This window comes from Piliocolobus tephrosceles, chromosome 5 (assembly GCF_002776525.5).
Source record: "Piliocolobus tephrosceles isolate RC106 chromosome 5, ASM277652v3, whole genome shotgun sequence".
In the NCBI taxonomy this organism is placed as follows: Eukaryota; Metazoa; Chordata; class Mammalia; order Primates; family Cercopithecidae; genus Piliocolobus; species Piliocolobus tephrosceles.
Genome location: NC_045438.1, coordinates 164294140 through 164310691, shown reverse-complemented (window position 1 = coordinate 164310691; position 16552 = coordinate 164294140). Strand labels below are relative to the sequence as shown.

At 41.4% G+C, this 16552-nt stretch overlaps 1 protein-coding gene and 1 pseudogene across 3 annotated transcripts in view; both read left to right on the top strand.

Annotated features, from left to right (window-relative positions):
- C5H6orf201 (chromosome 5 C6orf201 homolog) overlaps positions 1 to 16552 on the top strand; it is a 59737-nt gene that overhangs the window by 25308 nt on the left and 17877 nt on the right. The window lies entirely within an intron of this gene.
- Positions 4351 to 5999, top strand: LOC111548579 (annotated as a pseudogene).

Here is a 16552-nt window from a genome sequence, read left to right as displayed (position 1 = left end):
TGCGAAGCCTGACTAGAGTTTGCCCAAGCAAAGTGTCTTTGTCAGAGGAAGCCATTCTTTGCCAACCTTCTAGTGGCTCTGAACTCTGGCTGCGTATGAGCGTCACCCATGCCTGCTGGCCCATCCAGACCCACTGAGTCATCATCTCAGGGTCGGTGGCCAGGCCTCGCTGTTTTCAGAGTGCTCCCCAGCTGAGATGATAATGCACAGCCAGCGGTGAGAACCATTGAACCCTTCCAAGTCAGGAGGAAATCGTTCTTCTGTGATGTGTAGAGTCTGATATTTTTAGCATTTCACAAGTAATCACAGCTGGCCTGACCACTTGCAGGGAAAAGTAAGCCTGGAAAAATACTTTTCTACCCTCAAGGCCATTAATGAGAATAAAGGGGTCCCACAAAAATGGGAAGAATGATCCAGGGAAAAAAAACCTAGAAACAGAGTCCTGGTGTCCTGGGAAGTCAAATGTAGCATCACAAGTGTTTGAGAAAATAAAATACAGAAGGAAAAGAAGGACTCTGAAAGACTAGATCCCGATAAAAAGAGTGTTCCCCCGGAAGTGGGGCCAGGAATCCTGCAGCAGTAGCTGCAAGCCAATCTACATGGAAAGGCAGGAAAACAACGCTTGGGTGCCTCGGTACAAGGGAACCGAGACAGGTGTGGAGAAAAAGACCTGGCGTACGGTGTGGAACCTCCTTCTGGGGACTTGTCACTGGATTTTATGTATGGATGGAGGTGATTGGGCTGGTCATGTGTTATCCCTCTGGAATTTAGAGGCAGGTCTTAGCAAATACTTGCTGACACTTCCTACCCCTGCTGACTTTCACATATCCCTGCTGATTTCAGTGGAAGGGACGCCTGTGTGTTCTGATCTTGGGGAGCATCATTCCACGCCCCTACTAGAAAAGATGTCTCAAACGTTTGCTGTGATGTGACTGGTTCACATCTTCTGCTTAAATTTTCTTTGCCTTATTAAGTTGTGAGAGCTTTTTGCCTGTTTTCAATATCAAATTCTTTGATACAAGCATTGCAAATATTTCATCCCAGATGGTGGCTTGCCTTTCATTATTTCATGATAATACAGAAGAACAAAGGTTTTACATTCTCAATTCATCAATTTTTTTTCTTTTACAGTTTTTGCATTTTATATTCTAAGAATCCTTTGACAAGTCCAAGGTTGCCAAGATTTGCTCCTATATTTCCTTATTGAAGTTTTGTAGTTTTAAGCTTTAAATTTAGGTTGGTAGGCCATTTTACTTTATTTTTGTATAGGTTTTGATATTCATTGGTTTAATGTTAATTTCTGTTTTCTATTTGGCTATCTAGTTGATCCATTGGCACGTATTGAAAAGATTTTCCTGGCCGGGTGCGGTGGCTCACACCTGTAATCCCAGCACTTTGGGAGGCCAATGCAGGCGGATCACAAGGTCAGGAGATCGAGACCCTCCTGGCTAACACAGTGAAACCCCATCTCTACTAAAAATACAAAAAATTAGCCGGGCGTGGTGGCAGGTGCCTGTAGTTTCAGCTACTCAGGAGGCTGAGGCAGGAGAATGGCATGAACCTGGGAGGCAGAGCTTGCAGTGAGCCGAGATCACACCACTGCACTCCAGCCTGGGTGACAAAAAGAAAAAGAAAAAGAGAAAGAAAAGATTTTCCTTTCCCTATTGAATTGTTTTGGCACTTTTTTTTTTTTTTTTTTGCAAGATTTAATAGAGTGAAAACTGAGCTCCCACACAAAGGGAGGAGATCCAAAGGGGGTAGCCATTGCCTAGGTTTATATCCTAATCATTGTCCCTTCCCCTGTGCTCTCAGGTGATAGATGATTGGCTCTTTTTTTACCTCCTGCTATAGCCTAATTAGCATTTTAGTGAGCTCTCTTTACTACCTGATTGGTCAGGTATGAGCTAAGTTGCAAGCCCTGTGTTTAAAAGTGGATGCGGTCACCTTCCCAGCTAGGTTTAGGAATTCTTAGTCGGCCTAGGAAATCCAGCTAGTCCTGTCTCTTAGTCCCCCCTCTCAACAGGAAAACCCACGTGCTGTTGGTGAGGTTGACTGACAACCACTCTAACTACTTCCTGGTGATTTGGGTCATGCAGTTGAGATTTCCTCAGGAGGGGTGCCTTCGATGTCATCCACGTCAGAGCATGGGCTCTCAGGCCGGTCCAGGGGTCCACAGTAGATCTTAGTCACGGACTGCATCTGGGGCTCCATTTGAAGAACCATTTGTAGTTTTACAGCTTCGATTCTGGAAGAGACAAAGTTAACAAGGTTAAAGATACAGGGATTGAAATGTATGGCCTGCAGTGCAGTGCAGGGGATTATTTCTTGGGCACATTTCACAGGCCCTGACTCTCTGCTTGATAGTTTTGAAAAGGCCTGGTCCAGTAAATAATAATTTGGCCATCTGATGGGTGCTAGCAATGCCTAAGTGAAAGGTCTGGTGAAGGGTTTTAAGTAATTTCCATTGGTTAGCTTCAGGCAAAAATATTTTTCCTTCTTCAGTGGCTAGCCATCCTGAGGCGAGGAAACTATGTCCTCATAAGGTTCCCCATTCTATTTCTCCTGCTGAGTACTGGGGCTTGGTTTCCCCTTCTCCTATGTTCAGGTGTATAAATGGCCCCTGCTTTTGCTAGAATCTCTCTCCCTAACAAGCAAGTGGGGCTTTCAGGCATAATTAGAAAAGCATGTGAAAAGAGTAAAGTTCCCCAGTTACAACTTAGTGGCTGGGAGAAGTATCTAGTGACTGGCTGTCCTAGGACCCCTCGGATGGTGACAGATCTGGAGGACAGTTATCTGGGACAGGAGGGTAAGATGGAGAAGGCCGCGCCAGTATCCAGGAGACAGTTAACCTCCTGGTCCTCAATGGTCAAGCAGACCCGGGGCTCTGTGAGGGTGATGGCATGGGCTGGCGCTTGCCCCAGGCACCCTCAGTCCTGCTGCTGGATCATCTGGTTAGTGGCTTCTGACTCAGAGGACCTTTGTCGCCTGGGGCAGTGGACCTTCCAGTGATTCCCTTGACATAAGGGACATGGACAAGGGGGCGGAATATTTCTATACAGACAATCTTTTTTTTTTTTTTTTTTTTTTTTTTTTTGAGGCAGAGTCTTGCTCTGTCGCCCGGACTGGAGTGCAGTGGCCGATCTGCTCACCGCAAGCTCCGCCTCCCGGGTTTACGCCATTCTCCTGCCTCAGCCTCCCGAGTAGCTGAGACTACAGGCGCCCGCCACCTCGCCCAGCTAGTTTTTGTATTTTTAGTAGAGACGGGGTTTCACCGTGTTAGCCAGGATGGTCTCGATCTCCTGACCTCATGATCCGCCCGTCTCGGCCTCCCAAAGTGCTGGGATTACAGGCTTGAGCCACCGCGCCCGGCCTACAGACAATCTTTTTTAAAGTGTCCTTGTAGACTGCACTGGAAGCAAGCCCTATCGGGCATTCGATTTGCCCAGGCTGTCTGTGTTCCAGAGCCTCCAAAGTCCGCTTGCCTGAGGGCCATGACTAAAGCAGTGACCTTTTTCTTATCTCGTTTGTCCTATTCCACCTGCTCCTCCTGATCTCTATCATAAAAAAACTGAGGTTACTAAGTTCAATAGGGTTTCTAAATTTTGTTCCTGGCCTAAAGTGGACTTTTGAAGTTTTTTTGTAATGTCTACAGCTCACTGAGTGATAAACTTATCCTTTAAGACTAGTTGGCCTTCCACTCCAGCCTGGGTGACAGAGCAAGAGTCTGTCTACCAAAAACAAAAAAAGTGCTCCAGGAGGCAGTTTTCAGCCCTTGTTTGTTAATTCTTGGCTGCAGGAACAGAGTCTTAACTGATTTTAAAGGAGATTTCCTTGCATTTTGTCCTGCCAGGCAGACTGAAGAACCTGTCCAAATGATGATTTCTTAATCATAAAACAAAATTAGTACCAAAGCTTATATTTAGATATGTTCTGTTCATTCAAAATTAGAGCCCTCGATTATCCTTTAGGATTAGGAAAAAATTCCTTTGGAATACTGGAGACTTTATAATCTTGACAGCTAATTGTTGGTGCTTAGCATTCGTTGTACTAGTTTTAGGCCAACACTGAAGCAGTATAAACACGGTTGTGCTCGGAATGATTGTCTGTAATGGATAAACTGAACAAATGATTGCCGTCAAAGTGAATACGCAACTCTCAGGAAGACACCTCATTCTAAACGGCCAGAAGAAATCAGGAAGGTTAAGAAAAAGCAGGAGTTGACTTTTAAGTAGCCCCACAAGTGTGGAGTGGTTGTCTCCTGTGAACCAGCAAGAGTAGAATGAGGCACCAACTAGAAAACATCACTGCTGAGACAAGAGGCTCTTGAGCTCCTGCCTCTGCTTCAGATTCCAACTGCTCCTACGAAGCCTGACTTTGATGGTCCTCAAGAGAAGATGCAGAAACTGGGAGAAGGTGAAGGGTCTATGACCAAAGAAGAATTTGCCAAGATGATACAAGAACTGGAAGCTGAGTATCTCGATGTTTTGCTTTTTTTTTAATTATTATTATATTTTAAGTTCTAGGGTACATGTGCATAACGTGCAGGTTTGTTACATATGTATACTTGTGCCATGTTGGTGTGCTGCACCCATCAACTCGTCATTTACATCAGGTATAACTCCCAATGCCATCCTTCCCCCCTCCCCCTCCCCGTGATGGGCCCCGGTGTGTGATGTTCCCCTTCACCAGTCCAAGTGCTCGATATTTTTAAGAAGACTCTGTCCTCCCATGAAGTCTTTCTTCAATGGCTTTCGTCTCACCCTGTTCTCAGTAAAGATCGCCACTTCCGTGTTTTCCTAGAATATGATCAGGATCTAAGTGTTAGGCAGAAAAATACTAAAGGGATGTTTGGAGACTTCTTCAAAAGTGTGGTGAAAAGTGCTGAAGGCCTTTTTACTGGAGTTAAGGAGGTAGATGACTTCTCTGAGCAAGAGAAGAACTTCCTCATTAACGATTACAACAGGATCAAAGATTCTTGTGTGAAAGCTGACAAAATGACCAGATCTCATAAAAATACTGCCAATGGCTATATCCACCCTGCAGCCTGCTTACATAACCTGGCTTTAGAAGAGGCCACAGTCATCAAAAAGTACCTATTGAAGGTTGCCGAGCTATTTGAGAAACCTAGGAGAGTAGAGGGTCGAGTTTCATCAGATGAAGGTTTAAAGCTAACAGAGCTCCTCTGATACTACACGCTCAACGTCGAAGTTGCTAAGGATCTCTTACACAGACGCACCAAAGCCCTCATTGACTATGGTAATGCAAACGAATCTCTGGATAAGGTCTGGTTAAAGAGCAAAGACATCAAGTTGGCTGAGGCACACCAGCAGGAGTGCTGCCAGAAATTTGAACAACCTTCCGAATCTGCAGAAGAAGAACTGATAAATTTCAAATGGAAAGGAGTGGCAGCATTTAGAAAGAATCTAATTGAAACGTCTGAACTGAAAATAAAACATGCCAGGAGACAGGGTTTCACCATTTTGGCCAGGCTGGACTTGAACTCCTGACCTCGGGCGATCCACCTGCCTTGGCCTCCCAAAGTGCTGGGATTATAGGTGTGAGCTACGGCTTCCAGCCCTAATTTCTAGCAACTTTTATGCAATCTTTCCAAGGCCCTCGCCTTCATAAAACAACGCACTGACATAGCATCTAAGAAGTTGCAGTAAGCAGGATCACATTTAGGAGCAAGCAGGTGAGGGCAGAGGTGCTGGAGCAAATGTAAGCTCTTTGGCTGGTGGCCTTACCCACGGAGGGAGACGAGCTCTCCCACATGAAATTGGGATGAGTGGTATGATGCAGTTCATCTGGGATTTAATGAAGAGAAGGGCCAGCTTGCTCTGGCTGACTTTAAATCTCCTGTGAAAAGCTATGTTGGTGGACTTGCGTCATTACAGGTATATGGCAAGTTTTAATAATTCGTTGGTCTGCCTTGACTTTTTTCCCCACAGAACAATGTCTCTCTTTTGCAAAGCTGTATTGACTTGTTCAAGAATAACTGACATGCCTTCACTCAGAAGAAAAGAAATGAATGTTAAAGAAAGCCAAGCATCACTTGCACTTAAATCATTACCATGGAAGATTTATTAGCCTCAACTTTAATTTAAAATTATGTGAATAAATATTTTTATTCCACAAATCTAAAAAAAAAGATTAGTTGGCCTTCAGTAGAGTCAGGTGAGAGAGGTATGCTTCGTCAGTGCCTCCCTTAGTCTCTCCAGAAAGGCAGTAGGATTTTCTTGCTTTCCCTGTGTTATACTGGACATCACTGAATAATTTATAGCCTTCTTCCTAGTTTTCCTTAGTCCTTCTAGCACACAGATTAGCTGATGTCCGTGGCACCAATCTCCGTGTTCTGATTCTGCATCCCAATGAGGGTCTACACTAGGAACTGCCTGCTGGCCTGTGGGGAATTGTTCTCTTTCCTCTGTTGTCATCCTATCATTGACCTGACTTAGATACTAGAGATTGGCAAACTCTCAGGCTGCAGTTACGGCAGCACTTCTCTCATTTGGGGTTAGTGTCTGATCTAGCAGTAACTTTATATCTCTCCAGTCAGATCAAAGGATTGCCCTAACCCTTGTAAACATCAATATAGCCATCAAGGTTATCTGAGAATTTACCTAGGTCTATTTTAATTTGCTTCAAGTCTGACAGGGAAAAAGGTACATACACTCTGACTGGGCCGAATTCTCCAGATTACATCTTAGGGGCGTTTTACCTTGGCGGGGAATGTTTCCCATCTGATAAAAGAACATAGGGATGCCAGTACCCCTAGTCATTTTCTGATGAGCATGAGTCCTAGAGCATCCTCTACGGTCCTTCCAGGGTGCGTAACCACCTATGGACCTCTGCTTATTGGATTAGTTACACTCACCAATGTAGCAGTCCTGCACCTGTGTTCCCGCCTTTCTTGATCACAAAGAAAGAGGTCCGGGCTGCTGGATTCTAGTGGTCTTTTACCAGCGTGCCCAGCATTGCCTTTGTTCTCAGAGGTGAGTTCTAGACCTGGGCTGGGTTCCTGAGTATTTCATGACAACCCAGCTGCCCCATCAAGATGCATTCCCATAAACAACAATTCTTATGCAAATTCATTTCAGAGAGGGTGTAGGTAACCTTTTGAGTCAGGTTTGAGATAGAGACTTTCTGATTCTGTAAGTACTTTGAGGCTTGGCTGAGTGCAAACAGCTTGCACTTTTGAGCAGAACAATTATTAGGCAATTCTCCTAACTCTGCTTCCACAAGAGTAAGTTACACTTACCAATTAAGTTACACTTGTGGTTTTTTTCTCAATCACCTGGGAGGAACCATCTATTGTTCTGTCTTGAAGGGAGCTCCTCCTCTGTCTGGTTGGACCTTTGTATGGTAATTAAGATTTAAGTCCCCTGTTAGAAAATCTGCTGGGTTAAGGGAATTTTCAGTGGTTAATGTTAAATCACCTTTTTCTAAGAGAATAGCCCCATACTTTCAGATTTGAGTTAGTAAGCTACCTTTTTGCTTTTTTGACTTAGGATAATTCTGAACTGGTGAAGTGTGCTCAAAATGACATTTCCTCTAAAAGTTACTTTCCTGCTTTCTTCTGTTAGCAAAGCAGTTGCCACTACAGATTGAATGCATTTGGACCATCCGCGGGTTTCTGGGTTAAGGATTTTTGATAGGAAGTTTACTGGTTGTCAGTGGTCTCCGTGTTTCCAGGCTACACCCTTGTTTACACTGACAACAAGGTAGTATTGGAGTGTTATAGGGTCATGGAGAAGACCTTCAATTATCAATTATAGGTTTTACATTTACCCTGACTTTTAAAGGAATAGGGCATGCTGTTTTTTCTTTACTACTTCTCTCTTTTTCTTTCTCTCCCTCTCTTTTGTTTCTTTTCTCTCTGTCTCTCCCCTCCTTGACTTACTCAATTTGCTTTCTTTTTTTTTTTTTTTGAGACGGAGTCTTGCTCTGTCACCCAGGCTGGAGCGCAGTGGCCGGATCTCAGCTCACTGCAAGCTCCGCCTCCCGGGCTTACGCCATTCTCCTGCCTCAGCCTCCCGAGTTGCTGGGACTACAGGTGCCCGCCGCCTCGCCCGGCTAGTTTTTTGTATTTTTAGTAGAGACGGGGTTTCACCGTGTTAGCCAGGATGGTCTCGATCTCCTGACCTCGTGATCCGCCCATCTCGGCCTCCCAAAGTGCTGGGATTACAGGCTTGAGCCACCGCGCCCGGCTCAATTTGCTTTCATCCTGATCTATTATGTTGTCTTAGACCCAGTTCCAGTTGTTAAAGTGCTGGGTCATCAGTTCTAAGGCAAGGGTGGTGGGGAATGGGTCTCACATAACTGCCCATGTCTAGAGCTATATGCCTAAATTGGGAGGGACACCAGGGAAAAGACTCCCTGGGTTCATAGCCTAGATGCCCAAGGACACGGCGTAGAGCTTCCTTAGATCCCTTTGGAGATAAAACTTGCTCTAATACTTGGGAGAGGAAGTAAAAGTCTCAAGCATTAGTACCTAGGAGACAGAGATCGGAGGAAGTAGATTCAGAGGTAAGGAGAATTTTGGGGCTACACTTTGAAGAAATTCGTGGTTGGGACCCACGAGGTATGGGTCAGAAGGAAAAGTAGGGCACACACATGAGAGACTGTTGAGTAGAGACTTTGGCTGTGCCATGATCTCAACCAGCTAATGCCAGGAGTTCGGGATGATGGCTTTCTGCCTCTAGTTGGCCCTCGGCTTCCCCAGGAAAATTGAAAGAGGAAGCTGGTTCCAGGTAGACAAACGCTCCCAACCTAGAAGGTTTGGGGTTTGTTAGAAAGTGCTTCCCCAGACAGCCTCACACCTGAATCTTAAGTCTGGTGGCCACGCTAATAGTTTTTAAGCGGCCGACAGGTGCCCGGTATTTTCCTCCAATTTTAAGGAAGGATAGGACAGAACAGCAAGCGAAAGTGGTCCGATATTACTCACTGCTTTGGAGAGTCCCTTTGTGGTCGCCAAAATGTTACCAGGGAGTCCTTGTTCTTAGAGCTCCCAAGATGGTGGCAGGCTGCTTCCAAGATGGCAGCAAGCTTCTTGTTCTCTGACCAGGGGTTCTTGGCCTCATGGATTCCAAGGAATGCAATCTTGGGCTATACGGTGAGAGGTATAGCTCTATTAGAAGAGAACCGTGGAACCCAGCAACTACTGTTTAGCTCGATTAGAACGAACCTGGGCACTTAGCCATGCAGGAACAATGACAAGCCTTTAACCTGATCAGGAGTGGCAATGGGTGCCTTGCTGGATCAGGAGCACAGCGGACACCCTGCCATATTCGGAAGGGTGGAAGTCAGCGGTGGGTCTGTGATGGTGGTAGACAGCAGTGGTGGACAGCGAGCCAAAGCTCAGCTCGAGCCATGACAAATATGGACCAGAAGAGTGTGCAGTTGCAAGATTTAATAGAATGGAAACAGAGCTCCCATACAAAGGCAGGAGACCCAAAGGGGGTTGGCCCCCCCCCTTTTTTGAGATGGAGTCTCGCTCTGTCACCCAGGCTGGAGTGCAGTGGTGCGATCTTGACTCACTCCACCTCTGCCTCCCAGGTTCAAGCCATTGTTCTGTGTCAGCCTCCAGAGTAGCTGGGTTTACAGGTGCCTACTACCACACCCAACTAATTTTTGTATTTTCAGTAAAGACTGGGTTTCACCATGTTTGGCTAGGCTGGTCTCGAACTCACTTGAGAGTGATCCATCCACCTTGGCCTCTCAAAGTGCTGGGATTGCAGGCATGAGCCACTGTACCCAGCCTGTTTTGGCACATTCATAAAAAATGATTTTCCACATATATTTGAGTGTATTTCTGGATCCTATTTTGCTCCATTTATCTATATGTCTTTGCCCAAACAAGACTTTCTTACTGTGGCCAGGTCCTGAAATAAGGTAGTGTTAGGCATCTATCTGACTTTGATCTTCTGCTTTAAAAATTGCTTTAATTATTCTAGGTTCTTTGCATTGCCATAAAAATTTAGAACCAATTTGTTAGTTTCTACAAAAAGACTACTAGAATTTGTTTGGGATTGAATTGAATCAGGATCAATAGGGAAGACCTTCCATCTTAATAATATTGAGACTTTCAACATGGACAGGATATATTTGCCCTTTGGTTGGGTCTTCTTTAATGTCTCCTAACAGTGTTTTGTAGTTTTCAGTGAAGAAGTCTTAGATATTTTTTGTTACATTTATTACTAGCACAGGGGTAAAAGGAGCTTTCCTTTTTCCCTCTGAAGGTTGATGAAAGCAGTCTGCTAAACTCAACAACAGACACATTAACAGGAGAAAAGGCATACAGATTTATTAAGGTGCAAGTGCATGAGAGTCACGCAAGTTATGAAAATTCAAAGAAGGGCCAGGTGGTTGATGACTAAATGCCCCCTTCATAGAGGAGAGGAAGGTGGGGGATGTAAGGAATTTTAGAGGAAAAGTAAATTATATTTAGGGGAGATGACTGGGCCCAAAAAAAAGACAATAGCCTGGGACAGAGTCCCTCTGAGCTCTGGGAGAGATGGCAACATTATGGGAAGGTGAGGGGTGGAACTGCACCATGAACAAAGTTTGCCTTATGCAGATAAAGTCTCTCAGAATAGCCCTCAGAAGAGAATATGAAAAGTCTGTCTAGGTGGGTGTGGTGACAACCTTTATTTTTTCCTTGGTGATTAATCTTTCCTGGTTAATGAGAGTTCAGACATAATATTAAAGGCAATTGTTTTTCTTTGAGAATAACTTCCCTCAGTCAGATCCGGGAACTTTAGAGAGAGCCCCTTCCTGCACTTGTGGGAAGAAACAAGGTTAGAGAGACCTTGGTTTGGAGGCCTTCCATTTAATTCAAAGCATTCAACATGCCAAAGTGCCATACTCTAGAGTATCATTTTCTGAGCCTCGACACTAGGTATTTTATAGTTTATAGCACCACTGTAAATGAAAAATACTAAATATAAGGATACAATTGATTTTTGTTTATTATCATAGTATACTGCAAACTTGTACATTAATGCATTAGTTCTGGTAGCTATTTTTTAGATTCTCTGGGATTTTTCTTTTATTGTGATAAGAACACTTTACATGAGGTCTTCACAAAACTCTCAACAATTTTTAAGCATGTAATACGTTATTGTGGACAGTGTTGTAAACAGATATTTAGAGCTTATTCATCTTGATTACATGAAACTTTAGGCCGGTTGATTATTAACTCGCATTTCCCCCTCCCACAAGGCCCTAGTAACCATCATTCCACCCTTTGATTCTATGAATTTGGCTGTTTTAGATGCCTCATATAAATGGAATCATGCATTATTTCTGTGACTGGCTTATTTCACTTAGCATGTCCTCAAGGTGCGTCTATGCTGTCACATATTACAGAATTTCTGTCTTTTAAAAGGCTGACAAGTATTTCATTGTATGTGTATACCACATTTTCTTTATCCATTTCTCTGTCAAACATTTACATTTTTCCCATACTTTCGCTATTGTGCATGGTGCTTCAATGAATATAGAGGTGTTAATGTCTCTTCAAGATTTTGATTTCAATTCTTTTGGATAAATACCCAGAAGTGGGATTGCTGGATCATATAATTCCTTGGGATTTTTTTGTAAATAGTCATATTATCTGCAAATACAGAAACATTTTTACATCTTCCTTTCCATTCTTTATTCTTTTATTTCCTTTCTTTGCCTTATTGCAATGACTAAGATTTTCAGCACAGTGTTGAATAGATGTGGTAAAAGCAGACATCTTTCATTTTTTTCTCAATCTCACAGAAAAAACAATTCAGTGTTTTGTTTACTCTAAGTTTCTGCGGATTCCTTTTATAAGTTTGAGAAAATTCCCTACTGTTTCTAGTTGTTTTTATCACACGTGAATGTAGAATTTTGTCAAATGCTTTCTCTGTATCTATGACTAATATGTTTCTTTTATTCTGTTAATATGGTGAATTGCATTGCTTTTTAAAAAATATTCCTTACAGTAAAATGTGCATAACATAAGATTTACCATTTTAAGTGCTTAAGTGTAATTTAAGTTAGTGGCATTAAGTACATTCCGAACATTGTTATGCAACCATCATCACTATCCTTCTCTAGAACATTTTCATCATCCCAGAATGAAACTGTTTCTCCTGTAAACAATAATTTCCTACTCCTTTATCTTCTCAGCACCTTGTAACCATTATTCTATTTTCTGACTCTACGAATTTGCCTATTGAATCATACAATATTTGTCCTTTTGTGTCTGGCTTATTTCACTTGGCATAATGTCTTCAAGGTTCATCCTTGTTGTAGCATGTATCAGAGTTTTATTCTTTTTTAAGGCTGATGATATTTCATTCTACATATAGACTACATTTTGTTTATCCATTCATCTGTTGATGGACACTTGGGTTGTTTTTACTTTTCTATCTTGTGAATAATGCTTTGTATGCAAATATCTGTTCAAGTCTCTGCTAGTCAATTATTTGGGGTATATTCTCTGCTGTGGTTTAAATGTCTCCTCCAAAACTTATGTTGAAATTTAATTGCCATGTGATGTATTGAAAGGTGAGACCTTTAAGGCGTGATTAGATCATGAGGGTTCTGCTCTCATGAGGGGATTAATGCCATTATTGTGGAAGTGGGTTAGTATGTCAGAAGGTCAACCTCCTTTTTCTGTTTCGCATGTGTGGTTCCTTGAAATGCTATGCCTTTTGCCGTGATATGATGCAGTAAGAAGACCCTTACCAGATGTGGCCCCTCAATCTTGGATTCCCAGGCAGGCTCCAGAACCATGAGCCAAATAAATACATTTTCTTTATAAATTACTCAGTTTGTGATATTCTATCATAGCAACAAAAATGCACTAAGATATACCCAGAAGTGGAATTGAGGGATCGTATGGTAATTATGCCTATTTGGGGTTCCTTAAGATTCCATATGCATTTTAGAATACATTTTATGTATCTGCAAACACATTGTTGGGATCTTGATAGAATTTCATTAAATGTGCAAATCCCTTTGGGTAGTGTTAATATCTCAATAATACTAAGTCTTTTAATCCATGAATCACATGTGAAGTCTTCCCATTTATTTATGTCTTCTGTAATTTATTTCAGTAATGTTTTCTAGTTTTCACACAGTCTTTTGCCTCATTGGATAAACTGATTCCTAAACTTGGTTATTTTTGATGTTATAAATTGCATGGTTTTTCTCAATTTCCTTTTTGGAATGTTCATTGCTAGTATTTATTTATCTTTAATCTTTATTTTTTTCTTCTTTCTGCTCGTTTTGGTTTTAGTTTGTTCTTTTTCTAGTTTCTTATGGTGTAAATCTAGGTTGTTTATTTGAAATCTTTCTTTTTTCTTAATGTGTTTGCAGCTGCAAATTTCCATTTTAGCACTGCTTTCACATCCTCCCATAAGTTTTGGTTTGTAGTGTTTTCATTCATGTCAAGATATTTTAAATTTTTTCTTTGTGATTTTTCTTGACTCATTGGTTATTTAAAAGTGTGTTATTTAATTTCTACATACTTGTGAATTGTCCAGGTTTTTGCTGTTAACTTCTAGTTTCATTTCATTGTGATCAGAAATGATATTTCGTATTTCAATTTTTAATCTATTAAGATGTCCTATGGCTTAACGTATGATCTTTCTTGGAAAATGCTCCATGTGCACTTAAAAAATACATATTCTGTTGTCATTAAGTGCAGTGTACTGTATGTGTCTGTTGGGTCCAGCTGGTCTATAATATTTTTCAAGTCCTATGTTCTCCTATGATCTTCTGCCTGGTTCTCTATCCACTGAAGAAAGTGGAGGTATTGGAGTTTTCTACTATTATTGCAGAGCCATTTATTCTTCAATTTTGTCAATGTTTGCTTCATATAGTTTGGAGCTCTAATATTTAGTGTATATGTTTATAATTGTCATATCTTCTTGGTAAATTGAGCCTTTTAGCATTATATTATGTCTTTCTTTGTCTCTTTTAACAGTTTTTTACTTAAAGTCTATTTTATCAATTGTATAGCCATTTCTGCTCTCTCTTTATTACTGTTGGCATGGAATATCTTTTTAATCCTTACACTTTCACCCTACTCATATCCTCAGATCTAAAGTGAGACTCTTTTAGACAGTATACAATTGATTCTGGTTTTATATCCACTCTGCCAACTTATGATTTTTGATATGTTTTCAATCCAATTATATTTAAAGTAATTGCTAAGAAAGCAATTACTTTTGCCATTTTGTTGTTTTCTCTGTCCCTTACAGCTTTTTTTCTCCCTCATTTCCTTGATTACTGCCTTCCTTCCTTTATGTTTAAAGTTGTTGTAATGGCACATTTTGATTCCTTTCTCACTTCTGCTTGTGTATATTTTCTTGGTGTTTACCTTGGGCATTACATATAATATCCTAGAGTTATGATGATCTATATTAATTGATACCAACTTAACTTCAGTTGCATATAAAAACTCTACTTCCTTAAAGCTCTTCTCCCCTTATGTTATTGATGTCACAAATTATACCATTTAATATTATATACTTATTAACATAGATTCATAATTATTTTATGCAATTGTCTCTTAAATCCTGTAGAAAATCCGAAGTGGAGTTATAAACAAATATTACATTGATACTGTTTTTATATTTGTTCATATATTTACCTTTGCTGGAGAACTTTATATTTTCATATGTCTTCCAGTTACCATCTAGCATTATTTCATTTCAAACCGAAGGACTTCTTTTAACATTTCTTGTAGGGCAGGTGTAGTAATAATAAACTCCCTCAGCTTTTGTTTTTATGGGAATGTCTTAATTTCTCCCTCATTTTTGAAGAAACATTTTACCAGGTATAGAATTCTCAGTTGACAGTTTTTTTTTTTTTTTTTTAAATTTTCAGGACTTTAAATGTATCATCCCACTGCCTCTAGTCTCCAAAGTTCTTACTGAAATAATACACTGATAGTCTTATTGCAGATCTCTTGTACATAATGAGTAACTTTTCTCTTGATACCTTCCAAGATTCTCTTTATCTGGCACTTTTGCCAGCTTTGATTATGTGTTTTCGTATGGGTCTCTTCAGGTTTGTCCTACCTGAAGACCATTGAGCTTGGATTTGTATATCCATGTCTTTCCTCATATTTGCCATGTTTTCAGCTATTATTTATTCAAATAGTCTCTCTTCTCATTTTTCTCACCTCCTTCTGGGACTCCCATTATGCATATATTGGTCAGCGTGATGGCATCTCATAAGTCCCTAAGCCTCTGTTCACTGTATTTTTCTTCTGTATGCTTCTCAAATGCAGTAATTTCAAATGAACTGATTTCAAATTTGCTTATTCTTTCTTCTACTTGAGTTTGCTGTTGAACTCCTCTAATAAAATTTTCAAATCAGTTATTGTACTTTTCAGCTCAAGAATTTTTTTTTATAATTTCTATCTTTGTTGATATTCCCATTTTGTTCATATGCTTTCCTTTCTTTGGTTCTTTGTTAATTTTTTTATTTAGTTCTGGGAGTATATTTGACAGTTGTGGGGTTCTTTTGTTGTTGTTTGTTGTTTTGAAACAGAGTCTCATTCTGTTGCCCAGGCTGGAGTGCAGTCATGGGATCTTGGCTCACTGCAATCTCTGCCTCCTGGGTTCCAGTGATTCTCATGCCTCAGCCTCCTGAGTAGCTGGGATTACAGGTGTGCAGCACCATGCCCCAATTTTTTTGTATTTTTAGTAGAGATGGGGTTTCACTATGTTGGCCAGGCTAGTCTCAAACTCCTAGCCTAAAGTGATCTGACTGCCTTGGCCTCCCAAAGTGCTGGGATTACAGGCATGAGCCATTGCACCTGGCCGACAGTTGTTTTAAAGTCTAGTAAGCCTGATGCCTGTGTTTCTTCCAGAACTGTTTCTGGAGATGTATTTTTTTTCATTTGAATGGGCCATCTTTTCCTGGTTCTTAACATGCCTTATGATCTCTTTTTGAAAACTGGGTATTTAAAAAAAATGTGGCCACTCTCCCAGTCTTTGCAGACTGGCTTGTAAGACCTCACTGATTTGTGAGCCCATGAGACCTTCACTAATCTGAGATTAGTCCAGGTCTTCTCAGGTATTTTCTAGGCATGCTTCCTTCCTGTGAATGTGTTTGTGCTCGCCCCCTCCCCATCACAGGTGATTTTAAAGGTTTTCATTTCCTAAAGACTCTCACGGCAGCTTTTTCTTAGGGCCTTAGATACTCTATTGTATTGTTTGTAATCTCCTGCTCTCAGAAGCCCACAGGGCAGCAATCCCTGTGTAATTTTCATGTGCTGCATTGCTCACCACTGCCTTCTGTGGCTTCCAGCCTGAAATCAAAACTATTTGCTGTTTCCTGTCTGATATCTGAGTTGGACATTATAGACACCAGTTCCATAGGCAGCCCACAGACAGGCCAGGATGTTGCAACAAGTTTCACTCTGCTCCTTCTGTCCTGAGGGAGGGAACAGGGGATTGGGCCAGTTGCCTCTGACTGCGCCACACAGGGACGAAGGCAAGAGCAAATATTACAAAAATTCCTGTGGGGAAAAGAGAGATCAGACTGTGATCTCTCTACTGTG